General features: G+C 31.7%; 1 long non-coding RNA gene across 1 annotated transcript; it reads left to right on the forward strand.

Annotated features, from left to right (window-relative positions):
* The first annotated feature begins 1,307 nt into the window (after window positions 1-1,307).
* LOC108663970 lies at window positions 1,308-7,647 on the forward strand. Its single transcript, XR_001930048.1, has 4 exons — window positions 1,308-1,355; window positions 1,486-1,717; window positions 1,887-1,922; window positions 7,461-7,647. It is a non-coding gene; the product is annotated as an uncharacterized LOC108663970 (long non-coding RNA).
* Window positions 7,648-8,052: the final 405 nt, after the last annotated feature.

An 8,052-nucleotide genomic window follows, 5' to 3' on the forward strand; every position in this document is an offset into this window, starting at 1 on the left:
AGCTCACTCCCTTCCTTGGAAAATTCGGCCAAAAATGGGACATTAACTCGGTTAATTTTCTACTTTGTTTTTCTATTACGTTTAATTGTTTTTCATCATTTTCTCTTCATTTTCCTTAGAATAAAATCAATTCATTATCATTGTACAGCATTGAGCATCCAGCCAAGAGTGGGTATTGTGAAAATTTAATGATTTCTTGTCCAATTTAATTTCTAAACACATTTCACTAACTAAAACTATCAATTTAACTAAAAATCAAAACCTAAAAATTTCAATTTCTCTCCCCTAGAATGTCGTCTTGCCCTTGATATCACTTTTTGATCTCTCTCCTCAAGCATGTTAAATGGAAAGAAAGGCATAGGAAAGGTAGAAATCAAGCTAAAATAAAAAAATCTTACTGTTAGACGCGTAAACGGTCGAAAATCGCGAATTTCCCTTTGAATTTTCTTGTTTCTCTTTGGTTTTTCTTTTTTTCTTCCTTTCCTCTGTATTTCCTCTCTTGTTCTTCCTTATGGCAGGCCAGCACTTAAAATGGGGTTTAAATGGGCTGACTTTTCATTAAAATAATATTATTTCATTAAAAAAATGCCACGTGTCACTTTCCCATTGGTCCATTTTTAAAATTTTGTCCATTTGTTTCCAAATTTTCACCATACACTTGTCTCGCATATCCATAGCTTAGATAAAATTCTCAGACTTATCCAAAGTCTCGGTGGAGTAATTTTTGAAATTTACACTTTTGCCCCCGTAAAAGTGAAAAATTACATTTTTGCCAAAAAAACTAAAAAATTGCCCATAGACATATTTTTCATCCCTTATGCTCATACCATTCTCCAATTTGTCAAATTTGATCTAAACTCTCTCAAAATCTCAAATTTTGTCCGTGGGTGGCAAAATTATGATTTTGCCCCTACACTCCAGAAATCACCAAAATTAAGCTTTTTCACTTCCTATCATTAAATTATACTCCAAATAGTTAATCTTGATAAAAAATTTCACTCCATGATCAAATTATTATCTTAGGTGGCAAAATGACGATTTTGCCCTTGAATATCAAAATTTCCAATTTTACCCCAAATGAGCCCTCGAACTCCGAACAATCATTTTTAGTCATTCTTGGACTATAAAATATTAAATTTCATCCTACAATTCCTATTTGAACTAGTTCGAGGTTAAATCAATTTAAGTGTACCGTTAGGTACAATATCGTGTTTCGTCTATTCTTAGGTGCTTTTCTAGCATAATAACATGCTACTCAGTGCATGTATGTCATGACATGTGTTTATAGGGTCAGGTTTTACAAACTGAGAGTTTTCAAGCACAAGAAGCATACATGTTCTAAAAGGAGGTTTGAGGTTAGTTATGTAGCTAATTAACTTCTTTCTTTTTGTGGAATTGATTCCAGTTTGCAATGCTTTTGTGCCTTTTCCTGCTTTGCTGATGATGTTTCCAAAAATTTTGCCTGCCTTCACTTTTATTTATTAGCCTGACCAAAACAAGAGACTCATGAAGAAGCAGAAAAGTTTGGAATCAAAGATAGCAGATCTTCAGAAAGAAATGAACCACAAGGAATTGCAGGAATACCAAGAAAAGCTGGGACAATTGGAACAGAACCTTGCAGAGATTAGAATGGATACTTCTCGGGCAAAAGCCATGAATGATGAGAGCCAGATTTACTTGAATTCTATAATTGCTCGTTTGTTCCCTTGAAATGAAGGTGATTTATTGGCGAGTTTCATTTTTCCCAAGGCAAACCAGAAAAGGAGTTAACTAAAGAATAAAAACCTTGGGCTAAAATTTAAAGCAAAGCAGCAATTTCTTCTACCTTTAATTGCTCTCCATTTATCAAACTTTTATAGTCCCTTCCTTGTTTCTTTTTCCCTTAGGAGTTGGAGGCAGGAGCAGTGGGGAACTAACCCCAGGTGACTAAAATTTCTTGTAGCTTTTAAAGTGCTTGAACTTCATTTCTTTTTTTATTTCGTATGCTGAAATTTTGCTTGTTTCGTTTCATTACTGATTGAAATTGTTATTAACTTGCCACTTCAATTGTGCTTGATTGATCAAAATTTAAATTCTGGTGTGGATTAGATTCTGTTAATTCACTGTTACTTGTTCTAATCTTTTGCTCGTCAATGTCTTGCTTGCTATAGTTTAGCCTCCCTGCTAATTTAATGTAGTATATGCACATGTTAGCTAGCAAACAAATTCACCAAGACAATGGCCAAAAGAATCGAAGCAAAAACGTTAATTTGAGCCTAGTTAAGCACGATTTCTACTTCGAACTGAAACCCCAATCAGTAATAGCCTTCGAAATACCAAAGGACCATAGAATCATTCTCCACACAGTCTCACAATGTGACGACATTTTCAAACATTTAATCATTGGAAATCCTTGGGAAAAAATTGGATAAGATGTTTATGATCATAGGTCTCACTCACTAACGACGTTACAGTAAACTCCCAATCAATTAACATCCCAAGTAAATAGAATCATAATCCAATAATAAATTATACATACAAGTTATAAGAATTTAATGTGATTCTGTCACTTCAACTTGCCTAGATCAAAAGATGAGAGAAAAGATTCATTAGTTGTAATCAATTACAATCAACAAAGATATCATCAACGCCCAACTCACAAAACAATCCCAAATCCAAACAAACATGACCATTCTCGCTCTGTTTCACTAAACACAATCACTCACAAAATCAAATTTAAACTCAAATTTACACATCCATGAACACTCTCCCTTAGAGTCATGAGGTGTCTGCCCACCATATCATGCAAACTTTACAACTTTCTTATATCTTTCGCTCATACCTCACCCTGTTGAGACTCTCTATTTCTAAACCAACAAATTTGTCCACCAAGAATCCCTTTCCTTTTAGATCTTTTGTCTAAGAAGTCTTCTTATCCATCAAGTAAACTTCTCTGCCAAATAAAGTTGATTACCTAGTAATATCTTCTAAACATAAAAAAAAAAATTTATCCCAACTAGTTGAGATTTGAGTCACAATTTCTAATAGATGATAAAGCTAAAGTAGCGACTAGATCAGAAAACATTAACTTGCTGAAAATATATGTGCATTCCACAAATTAAAATAAACTGAAATAAAATGAGCTGAATTTTAATTGACTGAAGTGAACTTACTTGAGCTTGAATGCTTGAACAATGTAAAGATAAACAACTCGTTATATAACTTGGCCGAAATGAATTTAGTTGTTTCAAATTTTCTTGAATTTGATCACTTGAACAATAAAATCATAAACAACTTACAAGATGACTTCACTAGTTGGACTTTATCGCATTAAATGTTTTGACAATGAAGCTTTTAGAAATTAAACTTGAAGAGAACTTGTCATGGAGTGGCTAAAAATTTCTAACTTTTTATTTTTTGTTCTATGTTAAATATTTATTCCAACTCTTTCATTACAAACTGTTAGCAAACAAGATATCATCAACACTTAAGATATATGTATTGGTCTACCTTATCTTCAACAAAGCTAAAAAAGGTGATTACTTCACTGAATTCAAGATGCCATTGACGAAAAGCTTGTTTGAGTCCATAAATAGACTTTTTGAATATATACATAAGATGATCTTTACCATCCTCTTTAAATTCTTCAATTTGTGACATATAGACCTCTTCAACATGATTTTCATTTAGAAAAGCAGCCTTAACATCCGCCTGGTGTAGCTCTAAATCATAATGAGTGGCACTAGCCATAATGGCTCGAAAAAACATCCTTGTAAGATACAATGGAAAGGTTTCATTGTAATCAATACTTTCTCTTTGAATAAAATATATAGCAACTAGTTTGGCTTTAAACCTCTCAATCTTCCCTTTGGAATATTTACTGGTCTTGTACACCTATTTAAAAGCAATGGGTTTGCAATCCTCATATAGCTCCATAAGCTCTTACACACCATTATGTGACATAGGTTACATCTTATCGCTCATTGCATCCCACCATAAAATCTAACTAAGGACTAGAAATATCTTCTTAGGAGGTCTTGGATCAGCTACATGGCCAATATTTGTTGTGTATCTTTCGCTTGTGTGATATGAAATGTTCTTAAAATTAAATGCAAATTACAAGCAAAGACTATGTGCAAGTGCACACGATCGCAACAAGTAATATAGTGATGAGTAGAGTTCGTCAATCCCACGAGGAGTTGGTTTACTATTTGTTACTAATTACTAAAATTGTAACAAGCTAAGTTTTATCCAAGCAACAAAATAAAGAAGTTGTTAAAATGTAATAGAATTTACTTTAAAAGTCTAAATTAACCTAAGGATTGCAAGTTAAAAGTGTAGTGAGGAAACAATGCAATTAAAGCCTAGGACTATGGTCTCAACCATTGCTTTGTAGGGATACAAGATCAATTAACTACATACTTTTTATGAGAATCAATGTTAGTTTAGGTTCCCTGAGCATGCATAATACTCCGTTGAGTCATCACACAATTGCCTAGCTTCATTAACTATCTATATTTCTATAGAAAATTAACTAAAACTAAGTTCACTATGTTTAGTACATATATTAACTATGTATGATTAATAGGTATATGTCTATCCTATTAATTAATCACCCACTTAATTTCTGAACATGGAATGAACCTACATTACTTAGATTTAGTTCCTTTTAGATTATCCTTGTCAAGCATCATCTAAAACCCCATACTCAACTTGTTGGTGATCAAGCAACAAATGAGACAATAAGTATAAATTTGAATAAACATTGATATTCTCATAAAAATAATTAAAAAATCAATCCAAAGTGTCCAAACTACACAATAGCATCCACCATAATCCTAGATTAAAGGTTCTAGCTCAACATGTTCAAGAGGCAAATGCACATCTTAGCAAAATGAAACATTTTTTCAACAAGAGTTAGAGACAGAAAATCAAATCTAGTGTGAGAAACTCTTTGCTGCAGCTTTTTCATGATTCCAAGCTCTTGATTCCCTCTTCTTTTCTTTCAGCCTCTTGTTGCCCAAAATGGTCTCCCAAAATTCTCATTTTCTCAGCCCAAAAACATGTATTTAAACCCTTCACTCTCAGCCCTAGCCATAAAACCCCGTGTAGAAATTTCTTCATTAAATGGTGTGTTCTCACTGCAGCTAAAATGGATTCTCGCTATGACGAGACACTCGGACTTAAAGCTGTTTTCTTCATGTTTCTTGCAGTAGCCAAAATGAATTCTTGCTGCAGCAAGAAACTCTGACTTAAGTTGCTGGAAATCTCGCTACAGCCAAAATAAATCTAGCTGCAGCGAGTAACTTGCTGTCTTTCACTATGCAGTCAGCTACAGTCAGTCCACTTCCTCTCTATTTTTGACCATGATAACTTCAGAACTGGGTAAAGTGTTGAACACCAAAGTTGTATCCCTTTCTCTTAGATTTCTGTAGGTTCAAGAATCGCGTCAATTGGAGTTTTGTAGCCTGAGTTATGCTCAAAAATTTGCAACATGTTTGGAGGCCAACTTAAGCAAAAGTGCATGATCCTTTACAAATTTGACATCAAAGCTCTTTTGCCCTTCACCAACATATAGCACAATCAATAGAAGGTACAAAAAAGACTTAATAACATGAAAATAGACTTAAATTACTTAATTAAACTACTAAAGTATGCATAAAGTAAATACTAAGAAAAATGTAACAACAAAGCCTAAATTAATTAAAAACAAGAAGACATTAGTCATTTTTAAGTTTAAAAGAACGCAAGATAACTCTATAAAATAGAGTTATCAATATTATAATCACCCTTGCAAGGATAGATGCTCGAGGAAAGAGTAAGCTCCTTTATTTTATGGATTTTCTTTGTGCATTTGTTCTACGACATTTTGGTGGGACTTCATCAAAAGCTAGTTGAACTTGTTCCTATTTCCCAACTTGTGCATGTGCCATATTATCCTTCTGTATAAGTATAAGAATACTTAAATCTCACTATGCTTTCCTTCATCTCTATCTTGAGGGTAACTGTTATCAACCATAAGTAACTCTAAATACGTTTTTTGTTTTTGCGTCAATACTTTTACTACATCTAGTTGGGCATTAAAATTTATAACTCATGGAATGATTAGGGTACCCAATAAAATAACAGTGAATGGAACAATATTGTATTTTATTTTCAGTTTATCATATAAGCCCACTTCTGAAGGATGTCTCCAAACACATAAGTGATTAAGACTAGGTTTTCGTTTGGTTCACAACTCAAAATGGGTTTAAGGTATAGATTTGCTAGAAATTCTATTTAAGATACACAAATCTGTTTTGATTGCTTTTCCTTACACAAATTTTGGTAAAAATTATCCTCACTTATCACACTCCTCATCATATCCTCTAGGGTACAATTCTGCCTTTTAACCATGTCATTTTGTCTACCAAGCATAGTGTATTTGGGCACTATTCCTCAAGTTTCTAAGTATTTGTCAAATGGACCCTTTTGCGATCGTATTATGCCATGTTTGTCATAGTATTCGTCACCCTTATCAAACCTGACAATCTTAATGGTTTTTCCTAATTGTTTCTACACTGTATTCTTAAGTATCTTGACTTTATTAAGAGTTTCAAAAAAAAAAATTAATTAAGAATAGATAACCTTAGCGGAAAAAATCATCAATAAATGTCACAAAATATTTATAATTGTAGATAATATAGCCATAAAGTCCACTTATGTGAGTATAAATAAGTTATAAGAAATTAGAAGCACAATTTTATCATTTTCTCTTTATCTTGGTTAACTTACCCCATAATAATTAACACGTCTCTAGGTCATTAGAAATTAATAAGAATAGGCAAGCTGTTATCCTTTATTTTTTTTAATTTAAATTTTACTATAACAACTATGCTAAAAATTAGATTCCTTTCTATGTGTAAAGAGTACTCACACTTTTTTTTAACAAAAAATAGTTTAAATATTTTAAGTCATAATAAATAGTGAGTAATTTACTAATTATCAAAAACAAATATCTCATTAAAAAAATTGCATACATAAGTATCGATAATGATATTTAATTAGGCTTTTAATTCCACCAATAATGAATTAATTAGTTTAACGCATCAAAGCTATAAATTGGCAAAGCTAAAAACTACAATATATTTCGCTAAGTAAAATGATGTTGTGGTTCTTGTCATGAATTATAATATTAATTGATGAATTAATGAGTTTTAAAAGTGAAAATTTGTGAGCTCTATTATATGTTCTTGCATAATGTGTACCTAATTCAAATGATTTATGACTTGCGGAGTTATCCTATTTTGACAAGTAAATAATGATTCTTTAATTGTGTTTTGGTAGCATGCTGTCATGGTTTAGCTTATATATTGCAAAATTCATGAAGTTAATGTTTTTAAATGATTTATATAATATAGTAAAGACAGTGCTTGATCTAATAAGGTATGCATGGCTTTACTCACTGTGTAATAGCTCACTCATTTCTTTACATTTTGCAGATGATTAAGTGATAAGAGTTTTAAACTTGTGGGAAGGAGGAAATCAAACCATGGGAGTTCTTTCATCCAAATAGAGTGTATTTAGTTATCGAACATTAGTACCGTGACATGATGATTGTTTTAAGACTTCATATGGAGTGTAAACGATATTAACTATTTTTCATTTCATTTAGTTTATTCTCGTAAAGACTTTAGATTGGTTGTATTGGTTTTCGAATTTTAATTTGGTTTAAAATAATTTATTGTGAGACTTTAAAGTAATATGATTATGTTAGGCTTTGGGTTCGAGGTGTAGGATAAATGGTATTAAAGCATGAGCCAATAGAAAGTATAAGAGCCCAGGAACACATTTATATTATTTCTAATATTAACATGAGATAAGGAATTATAAGAATATTATTCTTTTTAATATTAACATTATTTTTAACCAATTTAATTCAATTAAACTTATTATTATGACTTGTTGGGTTAAATTTCACACATTTACATTAATATTTTAACTAGTCTAATTTCACTTTTATAATTTTTTACATTAATTCTTATAAGTTTAGGTCCAAGTTTTTCAATTGCTAATTTTCACTATAATTATTTT

The sequence above is a fragment of the Theobroma cacao genome, unplaced genomic scaffold (genome assembly GCF_000208745.1).
Source record: "Theobroma cacao cultivar B97-61/B2 unplaced genomic scaffold, Criollo_cocoa_genome_V2, whole genome shotgun sequence".
Classification (NCBI taxonomy): domain Eukaryota; kingdom Viridiplantae; phylum Streptophyta; class Magnoliopsida; order Malvales; family Malvaceae; genus Theobroma; species Theobroma cacao.